Source organism: Orycteropus afer, unplaced genomic scaffold (genome assembly GCF_000298275.1).
Source record: "Orycteropus afer afer isolate SDZICR_OR568_19922 unplaced genomic scaffold, OryAfe1.0 scaffold00435, whole genome shotgun sequence".
Classification (NCBI taxonomy): Eukaryota; Metazoa; Chordata; class Mammalia; order Tubulidentata; family Orycteropodidae; genus Orycteropus; species Orycteropus afer.
Window position 1 is genome coordinate 55,047 of NW_006922022.1, and position 15,119 is coordinate 70,165.

A 15,119-nucleotide genomic window follows, 5' to 3' on the forward strand; every position below is an offset into this window, starting at 1 on the left:
TCATCAGACTTTTTGGGGATTACTGGACACTGGCTCCAAACCGACACTAATTCCAAGAGACCCAAAGCGTCTGAGTGGGGGCATATGGAGGTCAAGTTATTGATGGAGTCTTAGCTAAGGTGTGTCTCACAGTGGGTCCAGTGGGTCCCTGAACCCATCCTGTAGTGATTTCCCTAATGCCAGAATGTGTAATTGGAATAGATATGCTGAGCAATTAGCAGAATTCCCACATTGGGTCCCTGACATATGGAGTAAGGGCTAGTATGGTAGGAAAAGCCAAGTGGAAGCCATTAGAACTGCCTCTACCTACAAAAATAGTAAATAGTAAATCAAAAGCAGTACTGCATCCCTGGAGGGGTTTCTGAGATTACTGCCACCATCAAGGACTTGAAAAATGCAGGGGTGGTGATTCCCACCACATCCCCATTTCATTCACCTATTTGGCCTGTGCGAAAAACAGATGGATCTTGGAGAATGACAATAGATTATCATAAGCTTAATTCAGGTGGTGACTCCAATTGCAGCTGCTGTTCCTAATGTGGTTTCATTTCTTGAGCAAATTAGTATATCTCTTTGTACTTAGTATGCAGCTATTGATCTGGCCAATGCCTTTTTCTTGATATCAATTTCAAAAGACCATCAGAAGCAGTTTGCCTTCAGCTGGCAAGGCCAACAGTATACTTTCACAGTCCTTCTTAGGGGTATATCAACTCCCAGGCACTATGTCATAATTTAGTCCATAGGGACCTTCACCGCCTTTCCCTTCCACAAGACATCACACTGGTCCATTATATTGATGACATTATGCTGATTGGACCTAGTAAAGAAAATGTATTGATGACTCTAGACTTATTGGTAAGACATGTGCGCACTAGAGGTTGGGAAATTAACCCAACAAAAATTCAGGCACCTTCCACCTCAGTGAAGTTTCTAGGGGTCCAATGGTGTGGGGCATGTCGAGATATTCCTACTAAAGTGAAGGATAAATTATTGTATCTGGCTTTCTCCACAACTAAAAAGGAGGCACAAAGTCTGGTGGGCCTCTTTGGATTTTTGAGGCAATATATCCCTCATTTGGGTGTGTTGCTGTGGCCTATTTATCAAGTGACTCAGAAAGCTGCTAGTTTTGAGTGGGGCCCAGAACAACAGAAGGCTCTGCAACAGGTTCAGGCTGCTGTGTAGGCTGGTCTGCCACTTGGGCCATATGATCCAGCTGATCCAATGGTGCTTGAAGTGTCTGTAGTAGAGAAGCTGTTTGGGTCTTGGGCAGGTCCCTATTGGTGAATCACAATGCAGACCCTAGGGATTTTGGTGCAAAGCCCTGCCATCCTCTGTAGATACTACTCTCCTTTTGAGAAACAGCTTCTGGCTTGTTACTGGGCTTTAGTAGAGACTGAACGTCTAACCATGGGCCACCAAGTGACCAAGAGGCCTGAGCTACCCATCATGAACTGGGTGTTGTCTGACCCACAGAATCATAAAGTTGGATGTGCACAGCAGCACTCCATCATTAAATGGAAGTGGTATTTTAGAGATCTGGCTCGTGCAGGGACTGAAGGCACAAGTAAGTTGCATGAGGAAGTGGCCCAAATGCCTGTGTTCTCCACTCCAGTCACATTACCTTCCCTCTCCCAGTCTGCACCTATGGCCTTGTAGGGAGTCCTTATGATCAGTTGACTGAGGAAGAGAAAACTCATACCTGGTTTATAGATGGTTCTGCGTCATATGCAGGCACCACTCAAAAGTGGACAGCAGCAGCACTGCAGCCCCTTTCTGGAACTTCCTTAAAGGACAGTGGTGAAAGGAAATCCTCCCAATGGGCAGAACTTTGAGCCATGCATATGGCTGTTCACTTTGCATGGAGCAAGAAATGGCCATATGTGTGATTATATATGGATTCATGGGCTGTGGCTAATGGCTTGGCTGGATGGTCTGGGACTTGGAAGGAGCATGATTGGAAGATTGGTGATAAGGATGTATAGGGAAGAGGTATGTATATAAAGCTCCCTGAAGGGGCCAAAGGAGTAAAGCTATTTGTGTCTCATGTGAATGCCCACTAAAAGGTGACCTCAGCAGAGAAGGACTTTAACAATCAGGTGGATAGGATGACATGTTCAGTCGAAACCAGCCATCTTTTTTCCCCAGCTACTCCTGTCATTGATCAATGGGCTCATGAACAAAGTGGCCATGGTGGCAAGGATGGAGGTTATGCATGGGCTCAGCAACATAGTCTCCCACTTACCAAGGCTGATTTGGCTACCATCACTGCTGAATGCCCAATCTGCCAGCAGCAGAGACCAACACTGAGTCTGCAATATGGACCCATTCCTTGGGGTGATCAGCCAGCAACATGGTAGCAGGCTGATTATATTGGACCACTTCCATCATGGAAAGGACAGCATTTTTTTCTTACTGGAATAGATACTTATTCTGGATATGGATTCGCCTTCCCTGCATGCAATGCTTCTGCCAAAACTACCATCTGTGGACTTACAGAATGCCTTATCCTCTGTCATGGTATCCCACACAACATTGCTTCAGATCAAGGGACTCACTTCACAGCAAATGAAGTGCCGCAATGGGCCTATGCTCATGGAATTCACTGGTCTTATCATGTTCCCCATCATCCTGAAGCAGCTGGCTTGATAGCACAATGGAATGACCTCCTGAAAACACAATTACGGTGCATTGGGGCAATATTCTCCAGGAGGCTGTATATGCTCTAAACCAGTGTCCAATATATGGTTCTGTTTCTCCAATAGCCAGGATTCACGGGTCCAGGAACCAGAGGTGGAAAAGGGAGTGGTACCACTCACTATTACCCCTAGTGACCCACTCAAAGAATTTTTTACTTCCTGTCTCTGCATTGTGGGTCTGGAGATTTTAGTTCCAAAGGGAGGAACACTCCCACTTGGAGACACAATACTGATTGGATTGAACTGGAAATTAAGAATACCACCCAGCCATTTTGGCTTCGTCATGCCTCTGGATCAACAGACAAAGAAGGGCATTCTGTACTATCTGGTGTGATAAATACTAATTACCAAGGGGAAATTGGATTGGCTTTACATAATGGAAGTAAAGAAGAGTATGTCTGGAACAGGAGATGCTTTAGGATGTCTCTTAGTACTACAATGCTCTGTGATTAAAGTCAATGGAAAATTACAGCAACCCAATTCTCATATGACTGCTAATGGCCCAGACCCTTCAGAAATGAAGGTTTGGGTCACTCTACCAGGCAAAGAACCATGACCAGCTGAGGTGCTTGCTGAGGGCAAGGGAAATACAGAATGGGTGGTAGAAGAAAGTAGTTCTGAATATCAGCTATGACCACATGACCAGCTGCAGAAACGAGGACTGTGATTGTTATATTTCTTCATTGTATATGTGCATCAAATATTTTTGTTTCCTTCTGTTATGAACTGTGAAATGTAAATAAGGTTAATGTATTTTGATTGTACTTGTGTTAGCATATCATGTTAGGTGCAAATATGACTTTATAATTGTCCTCATTTAGAGATTATATATTGTTAAGAAGATGTGTACAACTGCCAAGTTGACAAGGGATGGACTGTGATAGTTGGAGCTGTGTGTCAAGTTGGCTTGACCACAATTCTGTGTGGTTTAAGCAGTTGTGATGTGGTTATTTCCATGATGGGATCAGATGATTATGTTTTGAGCAGCCAATCCATTATAAGAGAGTTTCCCTTGGGGTGTGGCCTACTTCTAGTATATTTATGGACATTCTGGGAAAAGAGACATTCTTTTGTGGGTTGGGATTCTGTTGTGCTGCCTACAACTGTCTGTGAGCAAACAATCCACCATTCAGCATGGAGATCTTGGATTCATGATTTGTTGGAGTTAACAGGCAGTACACTGCCTGCCAACCTTGAGCTCCTCAGGCCCTGCAGCTATAAGAGTCAGAAAAAGCCTCTAGCTTGACGTTTGATCCAAGAACTTTGGACTTGCCAGCTTCTATAAGTGTGTGAGCCATTTTCCTAAGATAAATTTCTCTCTCTGTCTATATATATAAGCTTTACTGGTTTTGTTTCTCTAGAGAACCCAGTCTACCACATTTAGCATGACTTTTATCTTCATGAAAACAAGATGCTTGATGTCACTGCAAAGATTATGGCCCTATGTATATTATAAACCAAACCAAACCAAACCAAAACAAAACAAAACTCACTTCCATTGAGTCGGATCTGACTCATAATGACCCCTCCTTGGGTTTCTGAGGCAGTATCACTATAGAAGTAAATTGCCCAATCTTCCTTCTGAGGAGTGGCTGGTGGAATGCCTTAGGCACTATGCCACCAGAGCTCCTATGTATATTATAGGCTGGACAAAAAGAGGAGGAGAAAAGGACTCCATATATATTATGAAAGCAAAAACTCTTGTCAAATTCCCTGGATTCCCACTTATATTTCAGAACTTTGACACCAGACATCCCTTATTGAAAGAGTCTGTGTGACAAGTGTTTTAACTGGAAATATTCTACCCCAAATGAAAATCAGGTTCTAGTAAGGAACCTGGCAAGTGGATATTGTAGAACCAACTTAAAGTATCTGACACAGTTTGCTCCCAGCAATGGCTGTCCCATAAAGTCAAAGTTATTTTACTTACAGTGCTTATAATTCACATTTTTGCATGATTTTCCCTTCATTTTTCCAACTCTACATAAAGCATAAAAGGGGCAGTTCTGGCTTACAAACGCACAGCTCACCTATGATCCCAGTCAGGACTTTGCTTTGCTGGTACTCCTTTTCTTCTACTGTTCCTATTTCGCCAGGTAGGAACAAAATCCTTTTATTATTGGTACCCAGGACTGAAGAAGAGGGAGATGGAAAAGGAGACAGGAAAGAGAGGATGGAGCCTGACTATGGATCTCATGCTTCTCAAGTATGGACTCTAATTGTGTTTGCATATATTATTAAATTTTATCAACACACAGAATTAGAAAGATATGAAATTCTTCTATCTTAAACCAAATCCTAGTGTTACACCAATTGCTGAGTGCATCCATGCTCTTCTGTTCTGCATTATAGAAGATAGGTACTGGTTTTTGGAGATGGAACTCAGGAATGAGTTCATTTTGTAGAAATTCTATTTAAACAGTGTTGAAGTTGTGGTTAAAATAAATTAGGTACATTATAAATCCATGAGATTCTTGTGGGCTAATTCCAGAAACTTCTAATCATGTTTCTGGGCAAAAGTAAATTCTAAGTTTTAGATAATCAACTTAAACACCTGTGATGCATCACATGTTATAATCTGCTATATAAATCTTATAATGTATAATTTACCTACAAAGTTAATTATGGTTCATTCCAAAAGAATGATTACTGGCCTTAGCAATGTCTTGCGGAAGTGGGTTGCTGTAAACCATCTCCCAGTAACAAAGATGGAAGAGGGTCAGGGACCAGCACTGAGATCTGCTGTTCTCATGATTGCTCCAACCTGTTGTCTCCCTGGAAACAGGTATACAGATTCTTGTAATCAGAGATTCCCATGTAGTATATAAACATAAAATACTGCAGATGCGTACACAGGATAAACCAGGGTATTTGAAGGGCTTGAAAGCTCTGAATATTTTTTATCTCTGGAGGTCCTGTTCCTTTATATGTTTGATATAGAGAAAATGCATCTCAATCCCATATTAATTAAGTTTTATATAACTAGAAAAAAACTAAGATGACGTTAAGTGGTTAATATCTCTTCTGAAGATACTTAGACATACACTAATTTTTATTTTGCCATTTTATTTTTGTACTTTGGAGCCATTAAATTATTTTTTGGGTCTCAAATATTTCCACAGACCCTTAAATATTCCACAAACCCTTGAAAATTGGCTCTGTATTGAATCTTGATCTCAAAATAATTATCATTTGCAACCTCTGAGGACACTTGCTTCTGACTACGCAACTATGGCCATAACTAATTTCTGGCCACAAATGTAGTATCCATAACAACAATGTAGTACCCAGAAGAACAAACAGGAAAAAAAAAAATATTGTCTATAATTTCTGCTTGTTGTTATGTGCCATCAAGTCGGACCCGCTTCATAGTGACCCCTCCTTGGGTTTAGGAGGCGGTATCACAACAGAAGTAGATTGTCCAACCTTCCTTCTGAGGAGTGACTGGTGGTATGGCTGGTGGGTTTGAACCACCAGCCTTCTGGTTAGCTGTCAAGTACTTTAGGCACTATGTTACCAGAGTTCCTATAATTCTGGTTATTAAAGAAAAAAAAATTCCTAGAGCCAATGCATCACAACCTCAATTAAGGGTTGTAATCAGAATTTTCTACAATGAAGAGTAATGAACTTTCAGAAACAAGGCGCCAAAATCCTGACTCTAGTTCTGCCTTTTTATTGAAATGGAAGAATGTGGTAGTAAAAAGCAAGCATTGAAACAAATAACTTCTCCCTTCTCCCACAATTAAAGACTCTCTGGGTTTAACAAAGACCTCAGTTAAATTCAAAGCTAACTCCTCACTTAAATTTCATAACCATTCTCTGTAAATTACTTTACTACCATAATAAAATTTCTTTCTACTTAACTCAAAACTGTGGCTTCTAGGGGATATTCCTTGAATGTTGGAGATTTATTTATTTTGTGTCTAGTTTTCATGCTGCCAAACCTTAGCAAGAGCAGTTCCCCTCTTCCTAAGGACTGTTAACACTTCTTTACCCACTACGTGGCTGCCTATCCCTTAATGCTCAATTTAAATATCATTGTCTCCTTAGACCCCTTCCTGATTCCCAGAACCATAACCTTTTCTGTGATCCCACAGGGCATAGCTCTTTTTATTTAATTTATATGACAACATATCTTCTGCCTGCCTCTAGACTGTCAGCTTCTGGAAAGTAGAGCTCTTGCCATGATCACTGCTATATCACCATGCGTATAACCCAAAAAACCCTTGCCATTAAGTCGATTCCCACTCACAGTGACCCTTTAGGACAGAGTAAAACTGCTCCAAGGCTGTAATCTTTACAGAAGCAGCCTGTCACATCTTTCTCCCATGGAGCAGCTGGTGGGTTCAAACCACTGACCTTTTGGTTAGAAGCCAAATGCTTTAACCACTGCACCACCACAGTTAAATCCATAAAGCAAGGGATTATTAGCTCGGGTGGCATAGTGCCTAAGGCATTTAACTGCTAACCAGAAGGCTGGCAGTTCAAACCCACCAGCCACTTCTTGGAAGGAAGACAGGGCAATCTACTTCCATAGGGATACCACCTCGGAAACACAAGGGTCGGTATGAGTCGGAACTAACTCCACAGCAGTGAGTTGGTTTCTTTTCTTTTTTTTTAAATACATACTTTTTACTTTTTGCATGAGAGTAGTAAGCTATTCTACTACTTTTATCTCAAAAGTAAAGGTCACAAAACTATTTGACCATCAGTTCTCTCTCTTTGTGATGAAACAATATATTTGATTGATTTTGGTTAATACTTTCTCATCCTTTCCTAATTGCTAATTGCTGGTCTTTGCACTTGTCTCAAAGTTTCCATCAGCATAGAGACATCATTACCATCAGAGAATACTTCCACTGAATCATAAAAAGCTGCTAACATAGCCAAAAATGTTTCCACTGTTAGATTTCTGGAATGGTGTTTTCAGGGAAGATGGAGTTAGGTGAATGTAGCTATGTAAGAGTTAAGACGAAGTGGGGAAAGGTTAATGGAGTGTTACTGACCTTCTGAGAAAGCTGGTTTATGATGTTCAAAGATCACTTGTGTTGTCATTGTGTTGTTGATTTCTTAAAGAATAATCGATAATTACTCTTGGTATAACTTTCTGTTATTGTGGACCTTTAGCTATAAAAATTAAGTAAATTTCATGAAAAGAATTTCCCTATTTAGATAGGAGAAAACTATTCCTTGATGAAGGTGAGAAAGACTTACTTGTTTATTACTTCCAGTGACTCCCAGAATCACAGATAATTACTCCCACCAGGTCTACTATAATTATATTAGTGCTCTCTGCTGTACATGTTCAAAATTACAGAAGATTATGTGACATTTCAAGATTTATGTAGACATTCTTGGCTTTGGCATTTTGCAGAAGCAGGACTTTAATAATATCCTTATTTAATTTCAGCTGAACAAACTATTAATATGTTGGGTAAAAATTGTTTTAAAAAACTTCTGGCCAACCCAAACAGAATACACGCTTCTCCTCACTTATCAGCATGGTAAATTTCCAAAGATCAGATCATTTGCGAAAATCGGCATCATGTGAAAATGGAGGATGACTACATTGGATCTCAAAATAGAGAATGGCTGCATCATTACATAACTGCCAAATCACATAATTACACAACTCCCAAACCACTAAGAATCACAGCCTGACCAAGTTGATACATAATCTTAACTGACAACTAGTGTTACTCTCTCCTTGTATCTCAGTATTCATTATTACCACATATATGTGATTAACATGCAAAATAGTTGAAGAGTAGATTATTTATTATTGTAGATGTGAAATGTCAGATGAGATAGCTGATAAATGAACAAAGGGTGTAATAATAAAAAGTATGTAAGAAGTATGAGTGTAATTATTTGAGGATAATCATTGTAGGCCTCTGCTTATACTAGGGAAAATATTAATTAAATATTTGGAAAATAATTGAAATTGTTTCAAGACATGACAATTATTTAACAGCCTGCCTTTCTTTTATAATCCCTGTTTCCTGATAATTTTCTCTTTGATTTACCCTTTCTGTGTTTACTTAAGTCAGTGTCTATTCAGAGCTCCAAACTTTGCCAGTTTATGGAATTCAATAATTGTTTTCAATGACATTTGTTGTGTGCCATTTGATTTGTTTCTATGTTGTAAATTAAAAATTTCTGCTTCTGTCTGGATTTTATTAACTGAAAATAATATTAGCAGGCTGAGGCAATAGCTCTAAGTGGTCCTCTGTCAACCACTTATCTTTTTGTTTATCTCTTATTCCAGGTTATGAAATTTTAAGCAGCTCAGTTATCTTTAAATAATCATTCCATATCTTTAGAGCAGCATACAACATTCAGATTTACAAACTATATCTTAATTTTATAAATTTTCTCTCAACGTATAAAGAAATATTAAACATAATTTAAAATGGAAACAAAGATTTTTTTGTATATGTTGATTTTCTTATAATAATCTATCAGTCTGGCAAATGAGTGTTTTAAATTCACTTCTCATCATCTTATACTGAATTTTCCTTTTTATAAATCTTTGTATTTAGTTCATATTTATAAGTTGGTTTCAAGCAGATTTAGATCATGTGTAAATCTATTTATTAGCTAAGTATTTTTCTTTACATTTAAGCACTATACTTAGTTTTAAGATATATAAAATGCATTTTAGGAAGTAATTATTTTCATGTGTTAATTTTCCAAGAAAAGATACGACATACATTTTTCAAAACCAGGAAGACTCATTTAAAAATCATTTTTTAAAAAATTTTTTCATTGTGTTTGGGTGAAAGTTTACAGAGCCAATTCACTTTCTGTACAGCAGATCACACACTCTTTGTCTCATGACATTGACTGCAATTTCCCACAATGCAACAGCTCCCCTTCTACTTCCTCCCCATAGTTACCTCTTCCCTGTGTCCTTTTCTCTCTTGCACTCCTGCCCCCCAAGGTGTCTCCCTGTGCATACACAGTCCTTCTATTCTCCCATGATTGATCTCTCCAAGGAGTGTATCTACTTAATGTAAATGTTCAGCTTATATGCCTGTCTTTTGCTTGGATGGAAGCCATAGGAGTAGGTTCAATTCCAGGCATGAAGGGTAACTAGGGGCCATAGTCTCAGTGGTTCCACCAGGCTCCATCAGATCAGCAAACCTGGGTCCTTTTAAAAATCATTTTTAAATGTACAAATTAAAATGTACATATTGAACAATTATAGAAAAATAGTTTCACATATTAATGAATCTTAAATTACATTAATTTCCCAACTTAGAAAATAGTAGCTCAATCTGAAGGTACACCTCACAATGCAATAATAATAATAATAAAAAGATACTGAGGTGAAGATAAGAAGAATGATGTTGAAATATTTTTATGATAATATGTTCCATTGCCCAGCTATGTGTTTTACTCTTGGTATAATTTTCTATTTTGATGACTCAACCTATAAGGAAGTAATTATACCAAAGAGAAAAATCACAAATGATGAAATATAATTTCTAGATTTAGTGGTTTTCATTTTAAAGCATTGAATTCAGTTTCACATTGAGATACATCAAGATGATTCCAATGCATAGCGACCCCATTCAGTTTCCAATGTGGTAAATCTTTATTGAAGTAGACAAGTAGACTGCCCCATCTTCCTTCCATGGAGTGGCTGGTTGGTTTGAACCTCTGACTCTGTAGTTAGCAGCCAAATGCCTTATCCACTATGCCACCAGTAATATATAAAATTAATATAAATAATTTTTGTTGTTGTTATGTGCCGTCGAGTCAAACTCGACTCATAGCGACCCCTCCTTGGGTTTCCGAGGCAGTATCACTATGGAAGTAGGATTGCCCAACCTTCCTTCCGAGGAGTGGCTGGTGGGTTTAAACTGCCAGCTATCTGGTTAGCAGGCAAGTGTCTTAGCCACTATGCTACCAGAGCTCCCTTTTTATACTCTAGGAATAATATTTTTTTATATTCAACATATACTGAATGAGAAAAACAATATTAATAAGATACCTGAAATGTTAAGGATCCCTGGTGGCATAGTACCTAAGGCACTTGACTGCTAACCAGAAGGCTGGTGGTTCAAACCCACCAGCCACTCCTCGGAAGGAAGGTTGGGCAATCTACTTCCGTACAGATACTGCCTTGGAAACCCAAGGACGGGTCACTATGAGTATAAAATTATAAAATAAAATAATTATTTCATTTAGTACAGAAGGAAAAGAATGATTGCATTTGATCTTCTTTTATAGGTAAAGACAATTTACAAATACCAAAGGTATTTTAAGGCAGATTTCAGTGGTGCTTGTAGACTAAGACAGACTTGGAAGAAGGAAGGAGCCATCCACTTCTCAAAGAATTGGCCAGTGAAAACCTTATGAATACCAGTGAAACACTGATATATTAGTGGAAAACTTTATGAATAGCCTTGAAACAACTGTCCGATACAGTGCAGGAAGATGAGCCCCTCAGGTTGGAAAGCATTCAAAATATAACTGGGAAAGAACTGTCTCCTCAGGAGAGCTGACCTTAGTGATGTGGATGGAGTAAAGCTTCTGGGACCTCCATTTGCTGATGTGGCAAGATTGAAAATGAGAAGAGAGAGCTGCAAACATCCATTAACAATTAGAACATTGAATGTATGAAGTATGAATCTAGGAAAATTGGAAATTGTCAAAAATGAAATGCAATGCATAAACATTGATATCCTAGGCATTAGTGAGCTGAAATACACTGGTTTTGGCCATTTTGAATCACACAACTATATGGCCTACTATGCTGGGAATGACAAATTGAAGAGGAATGACGTGACATACTTTGTCACAAAGAGTGTTTCAAGATCTATCCTGAAGTACAATGCTATCAGTGATAGGATAATATGTATATGCCTACAAGGAAGACCAGTTAAAACTATTATTACTCAAATTTATGCATCAACCACCAAAGTCAAATACGAGGAAGCTGAAGGTTTTTACCAACTTCTGCAGTTTGAAATTGACCAAATATGCAATTAAGATGTGCTGATTATCACTGGTGATTGGAATGCAAAAGTTGGAAAAGGAAGAATCACTGGTAGTTGGAAAATATAGCCTCAGTGATAGGAATAGTACTGGAGATCACATGATACAATTTTGCAAGACCAACGACTTACTCTTTGCAAATACTTTTTTTCGACACACAAACTGGCTATACACATGGGCTTCGCCAAATGGAGTATACAGGAATTGATTAACTACATCTGTGGAAAGAAGCAATGGAGAAGTTCAGTATCTTCAGCCAAAACAAGGCCAGGAGCTGATTGTGGAACAGATCATCAATTGCTCATATGAAAGTTCAAGTTGAACCTGATGACAATTAAAACAAATCCATGAGAGCCAAAATATGACCTTGATAATATCCCTCCTGAATTTAGAGACCATCTAAAGAATAGATTTGATTCATTGAACACCCGTGACCGAAAATCAGAGGAATTTTGGGATGACATCACGAAAACATCATCCATGAAGAAAGTAAATGTCATTAAAAAGACAGGGAAGCAAGAAAAGACCAAAATGGATGTCAGAATAACTCTGAAACTTGCCCTTGAGTAAAGAGTAGCTAAAGCAAATGGAAGAAATGACAAGATGAAAGAGTTGACAGAAGATTTCAAAACACAGCTCAAGCAGATAAAGTCAATTATTATAATGAAATGTGCAAAGATCTGGAGTTAGAAAACCAAAAGGGAAGAACATGCTTAGCATTTCTCAAGCTGAAGGAAATACACAAAAAAAATCACGTCTCGAGTTGCAATATTGAAAGATTCTATGGGCAAAATATTGAATGATGTAGGAAACATCAAAAGAAGATGGATGGAATACACAGAGTCATTATACCAAAAAGAACTGGTCAATGTTCATCCATTTCAGGAGGTGGCATATGATCAAGAACCAATGGAACTGAAGGAAGAAGTCGAAGCTGTACTGAAGGCAGTGGCAAAGAACAAGCCTCCAGGAATTGACGGAAAACCCCTTGAGATGTTTCAACAAACAGATGCCACACTGGAGGCACTAGCTTTTCTATGCCAGGAAATTTGGAAGATAGCTACTTGGTCAACTGACTGGAAAAGATCCATTTGTGTACCAATTCCAAAGAAACATGATCTCACAGAATATGGAAAGTACTGAACAAGATCATTAATATCACATGCAAGTAAAATCTTGATGAAGATAATTAAAAAACAGTTCCAGCAGCATATTGACAGAGAACTTCCAGAAATGCAAGTTGGATTCAGAAAAGGACATGGAATGAGATCTATCATTGCTCATATTAGCTGGGTCTTGGCTGAAAACAAAGAATATCAGAAAGATGTTTCTTATGTTTTATTGACTATGCAAAAGCGTGTGAGTGTGTGGATCATAACAAATTATGGATAACATTGAGAAGAATGGGAATTCCAGTCAGTTAATTGTGCTCATGAGGAATGTGTACATATATCAGGAGACTGTGGTTCAAACAGAACAAGAGAATACTGCATGGTTTAAAATCAGGAAGTGAGTGTGTCAGGGTTGTATCCTTTCACCATACTTATTCAATCTGTATACTAAACAAATAATCTGAGAAGCTGGACTATATGAAGAACATAGCCATCAGGATTGGAGGAAGACTGTGATATACAGATGATACAATCTTGCTTGCTGAAAGTGAAGATAATTTGAAGCACTTACTAATGAAGATTAAAGACTACAGTCTCCAGTATGAATTACATCTCAACATAAAGAAAACAGAAATCTTTACAGCTGGACCAATAAGCAGCCATCACAATAAATGGAGAAAAGATTGAAGTTGTCAAAGATCTCATTTTACTTGAATCTACAATCAAAAGACATGGAAGCAGCAGTCAAGAAATCAGAGGTTGTATCATACTGGGTCTCGGAAGCAATCTACTTCTGTAGTTATACTGCCTTGGCAACTCAAGGAGGGGTCGCTATGATACGAGTCTGACTTGACAGCACATAACAACAACAACAACAACATCATATTGGGTAAACCTGCTACAAAAGATATCTTGAAGTGTTGAAGAGCAAAGTTGCCACTTTGAAGACTAAGGTGTGCCTAACCTAAGCCATGGTATTTTCGATCAGTTCATAGGCATGTGAAAGCTGGACAATGAATAAGGAAGACTGAAGGAGAGTTGATGCTTTTGGGTTATGGTGTTGGTGAAGAATATTGAAAACACCATGGACTGCCAAAAGAATGCACAAATCTATCTTGGAAGAAGTGCTTTTGGAATGCTCCTTGGAAGTGAGAACGTCCACACTTTGTCTAACCTACTTTGGTGGTGGTGTCAGAAGAAGGATATCATGCTTGGTGTGGTAGTTAAGTTTGTGTGTCAGCTGGGCTGGGCCTGATTGAGTGACTGGGCAGCTGGTGGTAGTTATTCTCCATGATGAGATTGGCAATCAACTCCATGGTGGGATCTACCATAAGCAGCTGAGTAGCTGCTTTAAAAATGTAGTCTGCTTCCAGTATATAGGAAGCAATTTTGAGGAAAGGCTCCAGCTTATGGCATGCTTGAACCCTGCATGTAGCCGAGTCATTGTTCAGTAGCTTGCCATGCTCTGCCAATCTTGGGACTTTCAATGGACTTGAATCAATGGCTGGCTGTGTTGTTTGGTAACATCAAGACTGTACCATTTTATTCGTCAACCTTGGGCTTGATAGCCTCAGCAGCCAGTAGCTGCCTTAGTGAAGAGATGCCTCTGGCCAGGAGCAAGAGGCAGAGCTGAAGCCCAAAGTCCAGGGGCTTTCACCCAGCCCCTAGAGCCTGGCACTTTGAACTCAGACTTCTAGTCTCCAAAAATTGTAAGAATAAACTCCTGTTTGTTAAAGCCATCCATTTGTGGTATATTTCTGTCAGAAATATCACTAGGTAACCAAAACACCCGTAAAGCAGAGTGTCAGCAAAAAAGGGGGAAGAACCTCAATGAGATGGATTGACACAGTGGCTGCAATGATGGGCGCAGGTATAGCAAGGACTGTGAGGATAACTCATGACTAAGCAGTGTTTTGTTCTGTTGGACACTGGGTCGCCATGAGTTGGAGACAACTGAGTGGCACCTAACAAGAACAACATGGAGTATTCCAGGAGCACTGTGGTTATACAGTGGGCTGCTTATCAAAAGGAGAAAGGTTTGAAACCACTGACCTCTCCATAAGACAAAGATGAAGCAGTCTGCTTGTGTGAAGTTTATAGTTCTGGAAACCCTGAGGGTTAGTTCTACTCTGTCCTATAGGGTCCCTTTGAGATGGAATCAACTAAATGCAGTTTTTATTATTATTATTATTTATTTTAATTTATTGTGATTTGGTTGAATATTTACAGAGCAAATTCACTTTCCATACAGCAGTTCACATATACTTTGTCTCATGTCATTGACCACAGTTTACCACAATGCAAC